Consider the following 21,786-nt stretch of genomic DNA (forward strand, 5'->3'; position numbering starts at 1 on the left):
TGAATAATTTTGACAAAGACCCACAAAGCCTAAAATATTTCTATCTGGCCTTTATAGAAGCTTGCTAACCCTTGAGATAGGGTGAAAGTGGTCATTTTTGTTCCTAGGCCTTAAACTTGGCTGTCCAAAAGAGTATCTAGTCACCTAATACCTAGATTTATTTCTATTTATATGGTTGTTACTCAACCAAGAGTAAAGTAGGCATCAGAACAGACTAAATCAAAAAGGGGGCCATCCCCCTGAGTTAAACAGAAATCAACACATATCGAATGAGCTTAGCCTGACGTAGGAAGTTCTCCCAGAGACATTATAATAATGATAGCTTCCATTTATAGAACTCTTACTATATGCCATATACTTAGCAACTCAATCCTCAAAACAGCCCTGAAAGGTGGATATTTTAAAGCTCTTGTGAAAGTGGTGCAATTAGTTAAAATACAGAAATTAAAAGGTCTATCCAATGTGACTCTAGAGGCAGGAAATGTAGAGAAAGTACTACTTCAAACACACAGTGCAAAGAGGGAGGTTTTTCGCCCACCTGCCATGACATTTCATCTTGTGGTAGACAAACTTTACAGAGTTGCTGTAAGAAATCAGTGACCTAACTTGTGGGAAAACACCTTACAGCATCTGGCAAGTAATGGTTGCCCAGTGAATGTTGATTTGCTTCCTTCTCTTTTTTTATTCCAAATTAAATTTCATATTTACCAAAAACATATTTGGGGTATACAGAAAGATCAGAATAGCAAAGCAATAATTAATAAAATGTTAGCAAAAAGGCTGGGGACAGGTGGGAGCTTTGCTTCACCATTCATGCTTTTCATGTTGTTTTGATTTTGAATCCTGTAAATGTATTAGCTATCAAAAAATGAAATTGCAAATTTATAATGAGGCTTAATTTGGAATCTATAAAATTTAGAGCCTTTCTAGTAGATATGCTTACTCAATTTTTTGATGATGATTCCTTCAATATTTATTTTATTTGATTTCATTCTTTTTTTTTTTTTTTGCCTCTAGTTTGGAATTAATTTAGTCCTTGACTTGGAAACATAACCATCCAATTTTTTTATTTATATAAATAACTCCTATGGATGTTAGTGATATCAGCCTTTAGTTCATTTTTGTAACCAAAACTTAGCTTTCTAGAGGTTATTATATCTGGCTTTCATGTGTTTTCTATATACATTTATTTCAAACCAGTAGCATTATTGGGGCAAACACATGTATTCTGTGGTGGGTAAAATACTGACTATTTAGTCAATGCTATATCAAGTTAAATAGTAACATATTTAGAAGCTAAAACAGGCCAGTCTCAGTGGCTCAAGCTTTGGAAGGCCAAGATGGATGGATCACTTGAGGTCAGGAATTCAAGACCAGCCTGGCCAACATGGTGAAACCCATCTCTACCAAAAAATACAAAAATTAGCTGGGTGTGGTGGTGCATGCCTGTAGTTCCAGCTACAGGAGGCTGAAGTGGGAGAATTGGTTGAATGACAGAGTGAGACTCTGTCTCAAAAAAAAAAAGTTAAAATATATTTATTTGTTTTCTAAATGTACCAAGACATTTCACTGGCTTGTGTCAGTAAGAGAAACACATCCAAGTTCCCTTGCCAGGAAATCCATGGACCTCTGTGTCCTCTGATGAGGGCTCCTACCCTCCCCTCTGTACCCACTCCCTAATGCCATTCCTTCCCTCTCCAGCATCACTAAACCACTAGCAGGTCTTAGTACCCCCATGCTGTTTGTCACTTAGTAGGTGCTTAGTTAATATTTGATAAATTGATGATAAACATGAATGGCCAATAACCAATGAACTGGAATGTCCCATGAACTTTCTGACACTGGTTTAATTTTCCAGAAAGTGTTCTTATTACAGAAACTAGATAGGCTAAATTCTCTAACATATGCACACTGCTCTTAATAATATTTTCTATATTATTAATAATATAGAAATTCCTCTTAATAATACTTTCTATATTATTAAATTAGCTTTTATAGGCCAGTCTCTCCTGAGTTTAGTGAACATGGATTGAACCATCTATATAGGAAAATTGGTGAAACAATGAGCCTATGGCTTGGAACACACACTCTAGAAAAAAGCATCCGAGTAGCACAAAACAACTTAACTCACCTCCACACACATGACCCTAGTAGAGTTTCTGGCCCCAGACTTTGTCTCCACTCCATCCTAGATAGCAATAACTTCTCCAAAATTATGCTTGCATTCTTTTTCTGAAGGGCTCTTAGATCAGATGTTATTAGTTAGGATAATGTTCAAGGCTTTTTGTCAACTCATCCCAATATACTCTTTTTGAGCCATGTCACCCAATGAAGCACTCTGTTCCAAGTATATCAGTTTCTCCAAGGCAAATCCTTTGTTTATTTCTACCTTCAAATCTTAGCCTATATTCCTTCCATTAAAGAAGTCTCCTGAGTTTGTTTTTAAAGTGAGCTGTTTTGTTTATGCCAATTAAAATTCTGTGTATCAAAAGAGCCTATATAAAACCCATCTCTTTCCCATAATCTTTCTTGGCATCAGCTGTTTATACTATAACATCTAATAACTTGTCTATATGTGCTCTGCTTAATTCCCACTTGCATTCTATTCATACATCTTGTCTGCTCAAACACAGGACTGTTGTTTTGAGACCTAGGTTTGGTTTTTTGCTTATTTATCATTTCTCCTAATGCCTACCACAGACCTGGCTGGACTGAGTAGGTGTTCTAAGGATCCCAATTAAACTGAATCTTCAGAATGCATTTTCAAATTGGGAGGCAGAGAATGAATGAAATGGATACATAATATCTGCCATGATAGGTATTTGTTATCTAAAGTAATCCTCACAAAATACTGCCAAATATTTATTATTAACCTTACCTTTTAGAGATGAACAAGCAGATACTTACAAAAGCTTAGTGACTTGCCAGTGCCGCATTGCTAGTGTGTGGCAGAGCTGGAATTTGAAAACAGATCTGTTTGATGTCAAAGCTTTTCCTTTTATCCCTCTTTTCACTCAATATTTTGCAATGGTAACAATCTTTAGGACTGAGGAGTATAAAATGTTACTATGCAGAGAAGGGATCCAAGATGGCCAAATAGGAACAGCTCTGGAGTGCAGTTCCCAGTGAGAATGCAGAGGGTGAGTGATCACTACATTTCCAAACAAGTTTTTACTGCCCACAGACCAGGAGATTCCCAGGGAGAAAAGGGCGACAAGCCTCCAGCATGGCTGTTTCAGCTGGTGTAGTGGGTCTCCGCACAAAAACTCACACAAATCTGGACAGTCTTTTCAACTGGCACCTGGAATGCCTGGGAGACAGAGCCACCCATTCAACTGAAAAATGGGGCTGAAACAGGGAGCCAAGTGATCTGGCTCGGCAGGTCCTACCCCCACAAAAACCAGCAATCTGAAATGCTCTGGATTGAGAGTTTCACGGGAAGCACAGCTGGACCTGGGATGATCCACCTTTGTAGGGTGAAGGGCATCCATGATTACCGAGGCAGTCCACCACTACCAAGGCAGTCTGCCATTACCGAGGAAGTCCACCATTACCGAGGCAGTCCACCATTACTGAGACAGACTGCCATTACCAAGGCAGTTATAACTATACCTCTGTAAACAAAACCACAAGGAAGTTCACACAGCAGCTGGGCAGAGCCCACAGCAGCTCAGCAACGCCTCTGCTGGCAGACTGGGACTAGTCCACCTCCTCACTGGGCAGAGAATCTCTGAAAAAGGGGACCAGCATGTCAGGAACTTATAAATAAAGCCCCACCTTCCCAGGACAGAGCACCTGGGAAAAAAAGGCCGTTATGAGTTCCACTGCAGCAGACTTAAATGTACCTGCCCAGCAGCTCTGAATGGAACAACGGAACTCACAGCTTAGCACTTGAGCTCCTATAAGGGGCAGACTCTGTCCTCAAGCAGCTCCCCAACCCCCATTTATCCAAAGAGTCACCTCATAAAGGAGAGCTCAGGCTGACATCTGGTGGGTATCCCTCTGGGACAAAGATAATGAAAGAAGGAACTGGCAGAAACCCTTACTTTTCTGTAGCCACTGCAGGTGATCCCCAGGCAAGCAGGGTCTGGAGTGGACCTCTAAAAGTCCTACAGCAGAGGCACGTGACTGTTACAAGAAAACAAAAAAAAGCAGAAAAAAATAACTTCATCATCAACAAAAAGGACGTCCACTCAGAGACCACTACCAAAAGTTACCAACTACAAAGACCACAGGTAGATAAATCCACAAAGATGGGAAGAAACCAGTGCAAAAAGGATGAAAACACCCAAAACCAGACCACCTTTCCTCCTCCAAGGGGTGACAACTCCTCACCAGTAAGGAAACAAGGCTGGATGGAGAATTAGTCTGATGAATTGACAGAAACAGGCTTCAGAAAGTGGGTAATAAACTTCTCTAAGCTAAAAGAATATGGTCTAACCCAATGCAAAGAAATAAAGAACCTTGAAAAAACATTAGACAGCATGCTAATGAGAATAAACAGCTTAGAGAAGAATATAAATGAATTGATGGAGCTGAAAAACACAACACGAGAACTTCATGAAGCATACACATGTTTCAATAGCTGAATCAACCAAGCAGAAGAAAGGATATCAGAGATTGAAGATCAACTTACTGAAATAAAATGAGAAGGCAAGATTAGAGAAAAAAGAGTAAAATAAACGAATGAAGCCTCCAAGAAATATGGGATTATGTGAAAAGACCTAATCTACACTTGATAGGTGTAACTGAATGTGATGGAGAGAATAAATCCCAGCTGAAAAACACTCTTCAGGATATTATCCAGGAGAACTTCCTCAGCCTAGCAAGGCAGGCCAATATTCAAGTCCAAGAAATACAGAAAACACCACAAAAATATTCCTCAAGAAGAGCAACCCCAAGGCACATAATCATCAGATTCACCATAGTTGAAATGAAGGAAAAAATGCCAAGGGAAGCCAGAGAGAAAGGTCAGGTTACCCACAAAGGGCAGCCCATCAGACTCACAGCAGATCTCTCGGCAGAAACCCTATAAGTCAGAAGAGAGTAGGGGCCAATATTCAATACCCTTAAAGAAAAGAACTTTCAACCTAGAATTTCATATCCAGCCAAACCAAGCTTCATAAGTGAAGGAGAAATAAAATCCTTTATCAATAAGTAATTGCTCAGAGATTTCATCACCACAGGCCTGCCTTACAAGAGCTCGTGAAAGAAGCAGTAAACATAGAAAGGAATAATCAGTACCAGCCACTCCAAAAATGTACCAAATGCTAAGGAGCATTGAGACAATGAAGAAACTGCGTCAACTAATGGGCAAAACAACCAGCTGGCATCAAAATGGCAGGGTCAGATTCACACATAACAATATTAACCTTAAATGTAAATGGGCTAAATGCCCCAATCAAAAGACACAGACTGGCAAATTGGATCAAAAGTCAAGACCCATCGGTGTGCTGTATCCAGGAAACCCATCTCATGTGCAAGGATACACACAGACTCAAAATGAAGGGATGGAGGAAGATTTACCAAGCAAATACAGAGCAATAAAAAGCAGGAGTTGCAATCCTAGTCTCTGATAAAGTAAATTTTAAACCAACAAAGATCAAAAGAGACGAAGAAGGGCATTACATAATGGTAAAAGTATCAATGCAACAAGAAGAGCTAATAATCCTAAATATATACGCACCCAGTAGAGGAGTGCCTAGATACATAAAGCAAGTTCTTAATGACCTACAAAGAGACTTAGACTCCCATACAATAATAGTGGGAGACTTTAACACTCCACTGTCAATATTAGACATATCAACAAGACAGAAAATTAACAAGCATACCAGGACTTGAACTCAGATCTGGACCAAGCAAACCTAATAGACATTTACAGAACTCTCCAACCCAAGTCCACAGAATATATATTCTTCTCAGCACCACATTGTAACTACTCTAAAATTGACCACATAATTGGAAGTAAATCACTCTTCAGCAAATGCAAAAGAACGGAAATTGTAACAAACAGTCTCTCAGACCACAGTACAATCAAAATAGAACTCAGGATTAAGAAACTAACTCAGAACCACACAACTTCATGGAAACTGAACAACTGGCTCTTGAATGTTGACTGGATAAACAATGAAATGAAGGCAGAAATAAAGATTTTCTTTGAAACCAATGAGAACGAAGACACAATGTACCAGAATCTCTGGGACAGATTTAAAGCAGTGTCTGGAGGAAAATTTATAGCAATAAATGCCCACATGCGAAGTAAGGAAAGATCTAGAGTTGACACCCTATTGTCAAAATTGAAATAGCTAGAGGAGCAAGATTTAAAAAAAAAAAAAAACTCAAAAGCTAGCAGAAGACAAGAAATAAGATCAGAGCAGAACAAAAGGAGATAGAGACACAAAAAGCCCTTCAAAAAATCAATAAATCCAGGAGCTGTTTTTTGAAAAGATCAACAAAATAGGCCACTAGCCAGATTAATAAAAAAGAAGAGAGAGAAGAATCAATAGATGCAATAAAAAACGATAAAGGGGATATCACCACAGATTCCACAGAAATACAAACTACCATCAGAGATTACTACAAAAAACTCTATGCACATAAACTGGTAAACCTGAAAGAAATGGATAAATTCACAAACACTTAGATCCTCCAAAGCCTAAACCAGGAAGAAGTCGAAACCTTGAATAGACCAATAACAAGGGCTGAAGTTGAGGCAGCAATTAAGAGCCTACCAACCAAAAAAGTCCAGGTCCAGATGGGTTCAGAGCCAAATTCTACCAGACGTACAAAGAGGACCTGGTACCATTCCTTCTGAAACTATTCCAAACAATCCCAAAAGAGGGAATTCTTCCCAAATCATTTTATGAGACCAACATCATCCTGATACGAAAACCCAGCAGAGACTCAACAAGAAAAGAAAACTTCAGGCCAATATCCATGATGAACATAGATGCAAAAATCTTCAATAAAATACTGGCAAACTGATTGCAACAGCACATCAAAAAGCTTATCCACCATGATCAAGTAGGCTTCATCCCGGCGATGCAAGGCTGGTTCAACATACACAAGTCTATAAATGTAATTAACTGCATAAACAGAACTAAAGATAAAAACCACATGATTATCTCAATAGATGCAGAGAAGGCCTTGAACAAAATTCAACAGCCCTTTATGCTAAAAACTCTCAATAAACTAGGTATTGGAGGAATGTATCTCAAAATAATAAAAGCTATTTATGACAAACCCACAGCCAGTATCATACTGAATGGGCAAAAACTGGCAGCATTCCCTTTGAAATCTGGCACTGGACAAGGATGTCCTCTGTCACCACTCCTGTTCAACATAGTATTGGAAGTTCTAGCCAGAGCAGTCAGGCAAGAAAAAGAAATAAAGTGTATTCAATTGGAAAGAAGGAAGTCAAATTGTCTCTATTTGCAAATGACATGATTGTACATTTAGAAGACCCCATTGTCTCAGCCCAAAATCTCCTGAAACTGATAAGCAACTTCAGCAAAGTCTCAGATAAAAAAAATCAATGTGCAGAAATCATAAGCATTCCTATATAGCAATAACAAACTTAAAGAGAGCCAAATCAAGAATGAACTGCCATTCAGAATTGCTACAAAGAGAATAAAATACCTAGGAATACAAATAACAAAGGATGTAAAGGAACTCTTCAAGGACAACTACAAATCACTGCTCAAAGAAATAAAAGATGACACAAACAGATGGAAAAACATTCCATGCTCATGGTTAGGAAGCATCAGTAACATGAAAATGGCCATAGTGCCCAAAGTAATTTATAGATTCAATGCTGTCCCCATCAAACTACCATTGATGTTCTTTACAGAACTGGAGAAAAACAACCTTAAACTTCATGTGAAACCAAAAAAGGGCCCGCATAGCCAAAAGAATCCTAAGCAAAAGAACAAAGCTGGAGGCATCACGCTACCTGACTTCAAACTATTCTACAAAGCCGCAGTAATCAAAACAGCATGGTACTGGTACCAAAACAGAGATATAGATCAATGGAACAAAACAGAGGCCTTGGAAGTAAAGCCACACATCTACAACCATCTGATCTTTGACAAACCTGACAAAAACAAGCAATGGGGAAAGGATTCCCTGTTTAATAAATGGTGTTGGGAAAACAGGCTAGCAGTGTGCAGAAAGCAGAAACTGGACCCCTTCCTGATACCTTACACTAAAATTAACTCCAAATGGATTAAATACTTAAACATAAGATGTAATACCATCTAAACCCCAGAAGAAAACCTAGGCAAAACCATTCAGGACATAGGCATAGGCAAGAACTTCATGACTAAAACACCAAAAGTATTGGCAACAACAGCCAAAATAGACAATTGGGATCTAATTAAACTCCAGAGCTTCTGCACCACAAAAGAAACAATCATTAGAGTGAACTGACAACCAACAGAATGGGAAACGATTTTTGCAGTCTACCCATCTGACAAAGAACTAAAATAGATTTGCAAGAAGAAAAGAAACAAACCCATTCAAAAGTGGGCGAAGGACATGAACTTTTCAAAAGAAGACATATATGAGGCCAACAAACATATGAAAAAATGCTCATCATCACTGGTCATTAGAGAAATGCTAATTAAAACTACATTGAGATACCATCTCATGCCAGTTAGAATGGTGATCATTAAAAAATCTGGAGACAACAGATGCTGGAGTGGATGTGGAGAAATAGGAACACTTTTACATTGTTGGTGGGAGTGTAAATTAGTTCAACCATTGTGGAAGACAGTGTGGCGGTTCCTCAGTACCTAGAAATAGAAATTCCATTTGACCCAGCAATCCCATTACTGGGTATATACTCAAATGATTATAAATCATTCTATTATAAAGACACATGCACACGTATTCTCATTGTGGCACTGTTTACAATAGCAAAGACCTGGAACAAAACTAAATGCCCATTGATGATAGACTGGACAAGGAAAATGTGGCACATATACACCATGTAATACTATGCAGCAATAAAAAATGATGATTTTGTGTTGTTTGTAGGGACATGGATGAATCTGGAAACCATTTCTCAGCAAACTGACACAAGAACAGAAAATCAAACACCACATGTTCTCACTCATAGACAGGTGTTGAACAATGAAAACACATGGACACAGGGAGGGGAGCATCACACACTGGGGTCTGTTGGGGGTGACGAGGGGTGGCACAGCTGGTTTTAGGGAGTTGGGGAGGGATAACATGGGGAGAAATGCCAGATGTAGGTGACAGGGATGGAGGCAGCAAACCACATTGCCATGTATGTACCTATGCAACAATCATGCATGTTCTGCACATGTACCCTAGAACCTAAAGTACAATATAATATAAAAAAAAAAAATTTTTCAAAAAATAAAATAAAATGTTACTACGTATTCTTAATAGGTAATTTGATGAAAAAAATTAGTTTTGCCTATAAAATGGCATTATCGTCCTTCTTTTAAAATAAAATTAAAATTGCATAGAAGACAGCTTATCATTATCAAATACAATATGGAAATATAAAGGAAATCATTAGGGAAATGAATTCAAAAGTTAGGGAAATAAAACCTTGCCCAGCTTATTTAAGTAGGAAATCCTGAGTTTAGAAAAACTTCAGGCTCCCAGAAATTTTGGAGAAGCAGCGAGAATATCAAGGTATATTTTCTATTGCCTGGAAAAGTGTCTTTCAAAGATCCACATTGTTCTTCATTTCTCTCTTGCTTAACTTTAGAAGACAAAGTAAGATAATGCAAGTTTGATTTCTAATACTTTCCAAAACAAAATCTAGGCCCAGTATACTAAGAAGTCAAAATAGCAAAAAAGGAAATTTTAATAAAAATTTCCATTAAAATCCAGTTCCCTTTTCTACCTATAAACCTCAACCACATTACCCAATTTCCCTGTTCCTGTGCCCCCAGCTGCCCTGGGAACAGAGTATTTGTTTTATCTCTTTTTCTCAGTTAAGCTTTTTCTTTCTCTTCAGTTTGTCACTGAATGGGAGACACCTGTGTTGTGTAGTGGGCATGCTGGGGGTGGCCAACTGTGTCTCCTGACCTATGGGAGACAGAAGGGAGGGTTCAGCCTGTCTCACAGCAGGAAAACTCCCCCTGAGGAACTTTCAAGGCCCTTTTGTGAGATGAGTACAGAAAAATACATTTTATTGACATCTTCGTCGTTGCCAGTTATTCCCATGATTTCTCCTGCCTGTGAGATCTGGAAACTCACATGCTTAGTCACACACATGTAATTCCTCTAGCTGACAGACATCATTCGGAGGCTGCATAATAAGAAGGAAGGAAAGGGCGAAGGGGAGGAGGGTGCTTTCCCAGGAGGCTGAAGCTTTCCTTACATAGAAAAACCATTTCCCTTTATTCTAACCCTAGGCTTGATTTAATTTCAAGCTATTAATTTGAAATAGCTAATCAGTTGCTACAGGCATACACACACTGCCAGGATTGCAAAATACCTGCCCTTTTCTAATCAACCCCAAAGTGATAATGATTTATATGTATAATGTGCACTTAGTCTGTAAAGCCCAGGCACTTTCCACAAGATGATTTGTAGAGATTATTCAGTAGGATTTTCTAATTCATACTAATGGCTGGGAGGCCCATGGAGGGTATTCTCACATTTTCATGATTGAACAAGAGAGTGAACACGCACAGTTTTTAAAAAACATAAACTCCAGGAAGACATTTCACAAAGCTTATTTTATACATTTCCTTGGACAAGTATCATTTTGTCTGGAACCGTTTATCATTCTCAATGGGGTACTAGTGGAAATGCCCTAAGAGTCCCTAAAGAGAAGTAAGATTTACATGGCATGAGTTCTCATTGCTGCTTCAATACCAAATAGTTACTGAGAAGCAGGATGGGTTTCTTCATTTAAATGAGAATTATTTGGTTTGACTTAATGAAGCAAGAATTAACTGTTGGCCATATCACTTAACCCACTGCTGTGATGTATCTATCTTTATTAAGGAAATCTAATACATTCTTGGCAGGTTGCAGCAACCTACACATTTGAGAGAATTGGTAAGTAAGAAGACTATTGATTTTAATTGAAATGACAGCAGGAATTTGAGCAGAATGCAGTAATCTACACTGAAATGAATGTTAACACTATCCCAGTTAGACTTTGTGTCCTGTCTTCCACCCGAGTGGCCAATCAAATCTTCACTGACATTGCAAAATGATATCTTGACTACCCCCTTAAATCCCACTCTGGAGATTCCATTCCCATAATGGGGCACTCTCTCAAGGGAAAACGTAACTGTAGCATCATTAAGTGCCAAATCCAGCATGGCACCTTCCCTTGGAGTTCTACCATTCAAGTCAATTGTAGTATTGACCCAAATGAGATTACTAAATATCTTGGGAACATTATAATCCCAAGAAACATGGTGGCCTAAAAAACAATTTATTTACTTAAATATGACTCATCTTTTCCAGAAAGCCTTTCTCAAACTAAAGTGTATTCAATACCATAACTGAAATATATTCACCATCCATATGGGTAGATTCCTGAGGTCAAATACTTTAATTATTGGGGCCATTATAACATTAAAGACAGGGAGTCATGAGAAAGAAAAAGACTGGCAAACAAGGGAAGTAACTGAGGATTTGTTTTTCAAATAGAAATTCTATTTGTATGCTTCTTCACAGAAGTGCTATTTTACTTTCGTGCCTGTGTGTCAACGATCTCAATATACTTTACCAGTCACACAGTTTTATCATTTATGTGTCTCAGGTTCTGAATTTTGTAACTTCCAAAATATGCCTTTTGCCAGTAATAAGTGAGAATTTAAAAAAAATTACAGCATATTCCTGAAACATCATTTGGGTAGAATAATTTTTTGTTCTTTTCCATAGATCCTTATTGTTGGTTCCTAACCTAATATTTTAAGAGGGAAAGAAATCCCATCATGCCTAGAATAGATATAAACACGAACATCTTCAGGCCCCTCTTTATGGACTTTGTTTACTACTCAGTATTGGATATATGGAAAAATAAGCAGAAGAATACTGAATTATCTTGTGTTGCATGTCACTAAGGTTGCAAATTTGAAGTCTGACTTCAGATCCAATACTTGCCAAATACTGTCTGGACAGTTATATTTTGAGCAATTATTTGCTAAAGATATGTTTGTAGAATATATGGATACCTTGGGAAGAGGTATTGATCATTTCAACTCCCCCCAGCCAATTCTGAACACAGTCCTGTACATGTTAAGGGAACTGAGCATGTTCCCTAAAGATGCCTTGTAGTTTTTCTGGTCCAGTGTTTCTCTATTCCTGTTATCACAGTCATATTCCAGCTGAGGTAATTCCATCTTAATGTGCCTGTTACCTATCAAAATGGATGTCACAGTACATTTCCCCCACAGGAGACCGCTTCTGTGGGTAAACGAGGCACATATATCTGGATTGTCACACACTCTAGAAATCCCTTGGGTCTTACAAATGCTCCAAATTTATAGCTGCTACTTTTAGTGTATGTGGGTGTGTGGGTGACTGTCAATCAAACATGGAGTTTAACATTTACTGTGACTATTTATATTGAAATACAATTTCTTTTCTTCCTCTGTGGTAAGCTCAGAAATGGAGTGGAGCAAGTTAATTAAAATACTGGTGACTTAATACTTTTCAGCCACCAATAGTTTCCAGTCAGCTCTTCTCTGGAGCATTCTTTGTCATTGTGAAGCTAATCTGGAGCCAATAGGAAGATTTTTCTAACAAAAAATAATTTCTTCTAGGGGCTTTCTGCCCTCTCTCATAAAATCTGAAGGAAACAATCTCATGGACTATTCATTAATGCTTTGACCCCTCTGAACCACCATAGAATGTGGGGGGTGGGGGGGACATCACATTTTATGAGCACCTACCTGGAAAACAGCTTTATCAGCAGGGATCAATTTGTCTTTTTCTATGCATTACTATTGAACTGTCTTCCTATCAGCACTCAGCTGACTCCGGAGGAATAAATACCAACAAACTTCTTTGTAGGTTTTAAAGATTATTTTGGGTCCTCGATGTCCAAGAAATAGAAATATACAAGAAGAAATTTATTTGTATGTTGACTTCCTTCCTCTGGGTGAAATTATTTGAAGAATTATTTTTAAACTAAAATATTTTATTATACAAAGAATGAAAATGTAATCATGAACTGTTCCTCTTCTAGAAGTTGCAAATTGGCAACCCACACACGCCTGCAGGGATACTTTTTGTGGTCTGCCTGTTTTTGGCTTCTTTTCCTCTTCTTCTTCTTTTTTTTTTTTTAGACAGGATTTCATTCTGTCACCCATGCTGGAGTACAGTGGCATGATTATAGCTCAACTTCCTGGGCACAAGTGATCCTCCTGCCTCAGCCTCACCAGCAGCTGGGACTACAGGCATGTGCAACCACACCCAGCAATTTTTTTTTTTTCCAGTAGAGTTGCTATATTGCCCAGGGTGGTCTTGAACTCCTGGCCTCAATTGATTATCTCACCTCGGCCTCCCAAAGCACTGGAATAACAGGAAAGAGCTGCCATACCCAGTTACATGTTTTTTATTAGTTGAATTAGGAACCATTGTATGTGACTTGGAAATTTCACATGGAAATATGGATTTGGAGATTCTTTTTTTTTCAGTTTTTTTTTTATTGCATTTTAGAAAATCTCCCAGTATGGGGTCTGTACTGTTCCCAGAGGGGAGCTAGCAGCAACTGTCCCCTCTATATGAGGCAAGGCTTCCAGCAGCCACCTTTAGGAGAGATGGGACCCCCTATTATGAGGCATAAATCCTTTAGTTGCCCTCTTTGGATAGATGTGGCCCTCCAGTTTGCCACAGCTGTTCCCTCCCAATACAAATCACAAATTCTACTGTAGACTTACCAAAGACACTTGATTTTATAATCCCTATTCTTGATGAGAAACTGTAACAAATGCTCATTTGAGTTTCTTAAGTAACCTCCTTCCCAAGAAAACAAATTGTTCATTGAGCACCTATCATGTGCCAGGTACTTTTCTTGCCCTGTCTCATGTGATCATCACAACAACTCCAGTAGCTATTTTACAGACAAGAGAAGTGGAGCTTGAGAGACTCAATAACTTGCCTGAGGCTATACAGCTTATAAGTGGCAGAAATAAATTGTATTTCTGTTGTCTGGCTCCAAAGCCCAGACTCTTCCACTAAACCTCTCAAACACTTCAGGTCACTCTACACAAAATCTTACTCCTTTTACCACATCCCAGTTGAGAGTAAGGAATTGAATACGGACACCTAAGAGGGAAGGGAAAATTTTGATTTTTTTCCCCCTCACTTGCTACATCATCATTTTCTTCCTAGACTTGTAATAACATCACCTACTTTGGTTTTTGAAATTACGCATGACAAGCCATGAAACCTAACATGTGTGGCTTCTGTAGGCTGCTAGAAAGTTGGCATCCACATGGCTGTCATTCCTTCGCTGACTGTTTAGTCTCCTCTTCAATTGCTGCACAGCTGTATGGAGCTCAATTTGTAATAAAAGTGGTTTAGTGCAAACCATACATACATAATGGTCTTTGATTTCCCCCTTGGCTTTGAAAATCTCTCTTAATTATCTGCCTGTAGGCTTGGAATTTCTTTGCCAAGTCTATCTTCATTTACTGAAGTGTCTCCAGAGTACTACTTTTAGAGGAAATTCTTCAGAAGTGGAAACTGGTCCTAAGCCCTCATGTTGAAGAAGGTCAATGTAGCAATAATATTGACTTAAAACTTACTTCAGTAAGGAGGTCCCTTTTAAAAGGCACTCTGTACTCACTCTGTTAAAAAGGGAAAGAAGTTATGAAAATAGGAGTGAGGAAGGCAAAGAAGAACACTATAAAGCCACAGCTGGGAGAAATAACAATTTAGTTGAGCTGATTCCCTCCAGATTCTGCTTACCCCAACACACTTGCACAACTTTCCTGATACCTTCATTCATCAATTCTGTCATCTATTCATTCAAGCCTTCTCTGAACACCTGTGTAAAATGATACTTCTCAGGCCGGGCACGGTGGCTCAAGCCTGTAATCCCAGCACTTTGGGAGGCCGAGGCGGGTGGATCACGAGGTCAAGAGATCGAGACCATCCTGGTCAACAAGGTGAAACCTCGCCTCTACTAAAAATACAAAAATTAGCTGGGCATGATGGTGCGTGCCTGTAGTCCCAGCTGCTCGGGAGGCTGAGGCAGGAGAATTGCTTGAACCCAGGAGGTGGAGGTTGCGGTGAGCCGAGATCCTGCCATTGCACTCCAGTCTGGGCAACAACAGTGAAACTCCGTCTCAAAAAAAAAAAAAAAAAAATGATACTTCTCTATTCTTCTCTATCCCCTTGCCAGGCTTTATTCTTCTCTTGTCACGCTTATCACCAGTCCATTATATTGTATGTTCAATTGCTTTATATTTGTTTATCTGTGTTACCTAAATGTAAGGTCTCTGAGGACAAGGACCTAGCTTGTTTCATTTATTGCCCTACCCCTAGCACCTTGTGCATGGCATACAGTAGGAACTCAGTAAGTATAAGTTATTGAACTCCTATGTATTTAGGATCTAAAAATGAATAAGACATGATTCCCACCTTCAAGGCATTCATAGACTTTTTAGAGACAGATATAAACATAAATGCATCTTGCAGTATGAGAACTTGACTGGTATGGATGACTTCAGCAAAAGTGATTTAATTGATTAACTCTTGCACTATGTGAGTGTGATGATTAATTGTATTCATTACCTTGAATGAGGCCTGGGGTTCCCAGATATCTGGCCAAACGTTATTCTGGATGTGAATGTTCTGGGGATGAGATTAACATTTAAACTGATTGATAGACTGAGGAAATCAGATTGTCATCCCTAATGTGGGTGGGCCTCATTCAATCAGTTGAAGGCCTGACTGTAACAAAAAGCCTGACCCTCTGAGGAGTGAGAGGGAACTCCTCGCCTGACTGCCTTGAGCTGGAACATTAGCCTATTCTGACTTTCAGAATTAGACTGAAACACAAGCTCCTTTTGAGTCTTGAACCTGGTGGCTTTTGGACTGGAATTACACATTGGCCCCCCTGGGTCTCCAGCTTACTGAAAGCAGATCTAGGGAGTTTTCAGCTTCCATGATTGCATGAGCCAATTCCTTATTGTGTGTGCGTGTGTGTGTTTGTGTGTGTGTGTGTGTATGTGTGTGTGTGTGTGTGTGGTGTCTCTATATGTATGTCTGTGTATATATATCTCCTGTAGACTAATAGGCTATCTCTACATATCTACATATATAGATATGTGAATACATCTGTAGGCTATATCTACATATATAGATATATCATATTGTTTATATTTCTCTGAACCCTCAATAATACAGTGGGCCAGGCATACAGACTTTGAAAAACATCATACCCTGCTTCTCTAAGAGACAGGTGTCAACTGGAATTAGATGTGCAAGAGGTTTACTAAGTAAAGAACCTTAGTAAGATAGATAAGATAAAGGGTAAAATGGAGGGAACTGGTGGAGGTGGAGGAAGCCTGCAGCCTATGATGCAGCTCTGAGACCTATGAAAGGAGAAACAGAAGAAAGGGTTGAGTAGGAAGTGCTTCAGGCCAAAATGCAGTTCTGGGAGTTGTGGCCGGATGGAGAGTCCCTGAACAAAAAAATGCCCATTTGAGGAATCCCCCTTTAGGCAGGAATAGCCCAGCTCTAGCACCCACCACTGTACCCTGTCATTGACTGGGGCAGCCTGGGGAAGTGTGGCCTGGAAGTCAAAGCTGCGGTCAATCCAAGGTACAACAGCTGAAGACTATCAATCAGCTAGGTCCCACACAGCAGGCCCTCCCACAGGCAGATTCAAACGAGGCACCTTTGTGACCCATTCTTCTGGCATGCCCTTCTGAGGCTGGGAGTGGGCTTCCACAAAGTTCTGACAGTCATAGAATTGTGGGAAAGATAATATGTTCTTAAAGTGGGGTAGGGGCTCCCTAGGAACTTGTCTTGAAGCATACGTCTTTATTTAGATTGTGTATTTACCATAGCCAATCTGCGAGCCACCTCTGCTCGCATGCAAGAGTGGCCCAGGCTGAGGAAGCATGATCGTGGAAATCCAGGAAAAGAAGGAGCCTGAAAGCTGGACTCTTTGTCAATTCTGCTGAAGCCAGAGACTTGAGAACAGCAGGAACCTGCCATCCCAAGGTTCCGGGATGGGAGGAGGACCTGGTTTTGAAACCAATACTACATCAATCCATGGGCCAGCTTTGGTACCCACACTCTATTTGACAGACCTCTGGCTGATCTCAGCCATGCTTTGGATACATTGCAATAGAGCTGGGAGAAATATGGTAGATATCAGCTCTCGTTAGTTGAAGCAGAAAATCCCTCAAGGATGGGCAGGAAAAGATACTAGACTACCTGTTCTTCTGATAAATCATATAATGCTTGTTTGTTAAATGATTATAAATCTAGTTCTTTCTTTTATTCCTCCTTTAGGATCAAAATTTATTACCAATTCAGAAGATTAGTGTGCGCTGGGCTTCCCCTGTAAACATTTCCCTCTTTTATATTTTCCCTACTCTGCAAATTAAGAGAACTGCCACTTAATGCCTGTAAAAAACAACCCTGTCAATTAACTCTGATGGAGTCATAGTGATGAAATATTAGCTAGTGCTTGACAGGAATCTGGAGATCCTTTATCATTACATATAGGGAGAAACGAGTGATTACCCAAGGTCACCTGGCCGACTAGCTGCAGAAAGAGGCTCGCACCCAAGGCTTTGGTTCTCAGGCCGGAGGCTCTGCTCACCATGCAGCCTTGCTTTCTTCTCTGATTGTACCGTTTTTAAAATTTTATTTTGAGTACTTTTAAGGTAAAGAATACTTTGTTAGCCAAAGATTTTTTCATAACTCCTGTAAAACATGAATTTCCCTTTTCTAAGGAACCACCTTTTCCCTCTGGCTAAGAATTTTGTTCCCCAACTTAAAGAAAAAAAAAAAAAAAAACACTGTCCTGCTGCAGGAGCCTATAAAAATGCCACTGACTTGCAAACTGGCAATGGCTAAAGCCTCGTGTGCAAACTTCTGAAGAGAGAAAAGGATGGAGACACTGAGATGCACACATCACCCAGCTTTGTGACTGGTAGAACTAACACGTTTTCTGATGTGGACGGTTCTGACAGCCGCCTGTCTCTAGATTCAGAAACTTCTTGAACTGGAAGGAACTTTGACAATCATCTATGAGGAAACAGAGCCCCAGAAAGAACATGTCCCGTGAGCAGCGTCACAGGGCAGAGTCAGAACAGGAACCCACGCCTTCCAACTGCTAGTCAGATGATTGTCTGTGACAGAGTATTTGGAAGACTCCAAGGATGAGGCTTTTAATTTAAGACAAGCAAGTGCAAATTATGAAGTATGTCAAAAGTTAGTGCATTTACCATGATAATCATTGTTGAGCCCTTATCATGTTCCAGGTGCTGTTCTAAGGGCTTTACATGGATTGAGTACTTCTTTACATTGGGCTGTTAATCAGCTTTCGCCAGGCTGTGTTATAGACATAACCCCCAAATCTTTTTTTTTTTTTTTTTTTTTTGAGACAGAGTTTCGCTCTTGTTACCCAGGCTGGAGTGCAATGGCGCAATCTCGGCTCACTGCAACCTCCGCCTCCTGGGTTCAAGCAATTTTCCTGCCTCAGCCTCCCAAGTAGCTGGGACTACAGGCAGGCACCACCATGCTCGGCTAATTTTTTGTATGTTTAGTAGAGACGGGGTTTCACCATGTTGACCAGGATGGTCTCAATCTCTTGACCTTGTGATCCACCTGCCTCAGCCTCCCAAAGTGCTGGGATTATAGGTGTGAGCCACCGGGCCTGGCCTAACCCCCAAATCTTAGTGGTTTACAATAACAGTGGTTGTAGGTGGTTGTGATGGGGGAGACTTCTCCAAATGGCTTCTTCAATGCAGGATCAGGGTGAATGAGAAGACCCTCATTCTGTTTGGGATACCTCATTCTGTGGCAGAGAGAAAAGGGCGCAATGGCCCAGAAAGCCTTTGCTCAGTCAGGGCATATGTCATCTCCACTCAAATGCCACTGGTCACGCAAGTCACATAGCCAAGCCTGATATCAATGAAAGGAACACAGCAAGGCACATGACAGTTGCCAGGGATAATGCAGCAGACTAAATATTTCTGTTCTCCTAGAACTCATATGTTGAAATCCTAACCCCTAATATGATAGTATTGGAAGGTGGGACCTTTGGGAGGTGATCAGGTCATGGGGGTGGGGCTTCATCAATGAGATTAGTGCTCTTATTAAAGAGACCCAAGAGATCTCTCTCATCCTCTTTGCCATATGAGGATACAAGGAGAAGTCAGCAGTATGCAGCCCAGAAGAGGGCCCTCATCAGATCCCAAGTATGCTGGCCTCATGATCTCAGACTTCCGGCTTCCAGAACTTTAAAAAATGAATATTTGTTGTTTAAGCCATCCAGTCTATGGAAATTTGCTATAGCAGCCAGAACAGCAGCTAAGACAGATGTATGGGTGTGTGTGTGTTTTAACACGAAAAGTAGCAAAATGTTTGAAACAATATTGCAATCTACCATGATGGGACTCACCACTTAACATTTATTAGCTCATCTGATCTTCACAACATCACAACGAAACTGATTAGATAGGTAAAAATATCATCTGATATCTAAAGCTTATACAACAAATGAGAGACAGAGCTAGTATCTGAGCCCAGGCCTCAATCCTGACCCTTAATCAATAGGCCATGCTGCTTTTCATGATTTACTGCCTTTCATCTGCTAACCCTCTGTCAGACACAGTTTCCTTCTCCCCGACTCCCTCCACCAACTGGTAAAGTCAGCCAAATGCCTAATGCTGAGACTTCAGCCATCTGTTATTTTTACCTGCATTGCCACATTCATTTATTTATTTAAAAATATATATTGAGCATCTGTGGACATGACGTGATACAAAGCAGTAGGCAGAGAGTGGGTACAAAGATACATCAGAAACAGATGATGGGTTCTGTTCCCATGTACCTAGTGAAGATATATATAACTGCAAGAATAAGTCATAAACACATATGAACCTACAATTAAATTGCTGTGGGAAAGCCAGAAGAATAAGAGAATTATTCTGGTAAAAGAGCCCTAGAAAAAGACGGGAGAGAGATATTTGGTTTAGTCTTTGAAGCATAGATGGAGTATGAAAATGGGCAGATGGAAGGAAAGGAAAGGAATGCATGAAGATAGGGCATAAGGACACGTGGTGGGGCCACAGAGCCATTAGTTCCAGGCCACACATTCAGGAAGGCCCACAGAAGAGTTTATGCCCCAACTCAGTAATGCATACACTGGCAATGCTAAAGAAGTCCTCCATCACCCTATTTTAAACTGTTCCAGTACTGGATCACACCGCCTGTGCTGACTAGGAATGAATATTTTTACAGACCCTGTAATTATCTTTGAATAGCACAATTATGTTACATTGTGTTTTGTAGACACTAAAAGCATTAATTTGATAAATGTTATCTTTGAAGATATATCAAATTTTAAAAGTCTTGTTTTGGCTTTTCTTCATTTCTAAAAAAATATACCAGCAGCTTCAAAAAAAGACAGCGGATTTCATGTCTTTCAATGTCTTCACAGTAAAACACGGTGGGAAGAAAATACAATAATTTTGCCTGTGAAAAATCATTCAACTCATACTTTGACAAATATTTAACCAGCACTTACTATAAACAAGGCCTTATTCTAGGTGTTGGGGTGTGGCAGTGAAGAAAGGGTACACATTTCTGTCGTCATGGGATCTGCATTCTACCGAGTACGCCAGAGAAGTAGTGAGAACTGAAAAGCTAAATTGTGCATTTGTGGAGGAAGCAGACCTTGATTACCAGGCTAACTAGTATCATTTTTCTTCTGCAGACAGTGGGGTGTCATTGAAGGTTTTCTGCAGGGACATGATGAAAGCTAGGCTTTGGGGGTTAATCAGGCAGCATCGTGGTAGGTGGAGGTGAACTAGAAAGGGACTTGGGTGGAAGAAGGGCCATTCAGACAGCAGTTCCTGCCATGCAAAAGCAGTTCATGGTTTCCAGCAGATGCAAAACTGGTCCTGAAGCAGGATAGGGAGAGGGAATGCAAAGGTTGGACAAGATGTAAAAGATCCCCATGAGATAGAACAGCAGGGGAAGAATTCCTCATTGTGTGAATGTGAAACCAAGGGTAAAAAGAAAATCAAAGTTCTAGTGATTTGCAGCCTCGTCTCTGGTAAGGGCAAAGTGGTTTAGCCCAGAATGGGCTTTGTCATCAGATGACCCGAGCTTCAAAATCTGGTCTGACATTTAAAAGCTGTGAAATTTTCGGCAGGTTGGTTAATCTCTCTGAGCTTCAGTTACCCCATCTGTAAAAGTGAAAAATCATTCCAACTGTAGGATTAAATAGATAATAAGTGTAATGCACAGAACACAGACAGCTCCCAGTAGCTTTTTATTGTGATTATTATGGTTACATGGAAGATGAACTGCCTTGGGACATGCATTTGGAGCAACTGCAGGACATCCAGAGAGAGATGTTGAGCATTTTCTGTGCTGAACATTTGACAAGCCTCTTCTCAGTTTGTCCCCACAACAAGCCTGTAAGGAAGATATGGTTGTCATTACTATTTTACAAATGAAGAGAATGAGATTTAGTTAACTAAACTTAGCCCAGCCTAATCAGCTAGTGAGGTGCAGAACTCAGGTCCCCCTGATGCCAAAGCCCATACTCTTAAAACATTCAAGGTTTGGAGCAAATCC

The 21,786-nt window shown here is 39.9% G+C and overlaps 1 protein-coding gene and 1 long non-coding RNA gene across 4 annotated transcripts in view; both read left to right on the top strand.

Moving 5' to 3' along the window:
• Positions 1 to 21,786, top strand: part of RASGEF1B (RasGEF domain family member 1B) — a 630,294-nt gene that overhangs the window by 540,946 nt on the left and 67,562 nt on the right. The window lies entirely within an intron of this gene.
• LOC116524485 lies at positions 1,506 to 4,150 on the top strand. Its single transcript, XR_004257351.1, has 2 exons — positions 1,506 to 3,140; positions 4,057 to 4,150. It is a non-coding gene; the product is annotated as an uncharacterized LOC116524485 (long non-coding RNA).

Source organism: Sapajus apella, unplaced genomic scaffold (genome assembly GCF_009761245.1).
Source record: "Sapajus apella isolate SASKATOON/1434 unplaced genomic scaffold, GSC_monkey_1.0 scaffold45, whole genome shotgun sequence".
Lineage (NCBI taxonomy): Eukaryota > Metazoa > Chordata > Mammalia > Primates > Cebidae > Sapajus > Sapajus apella.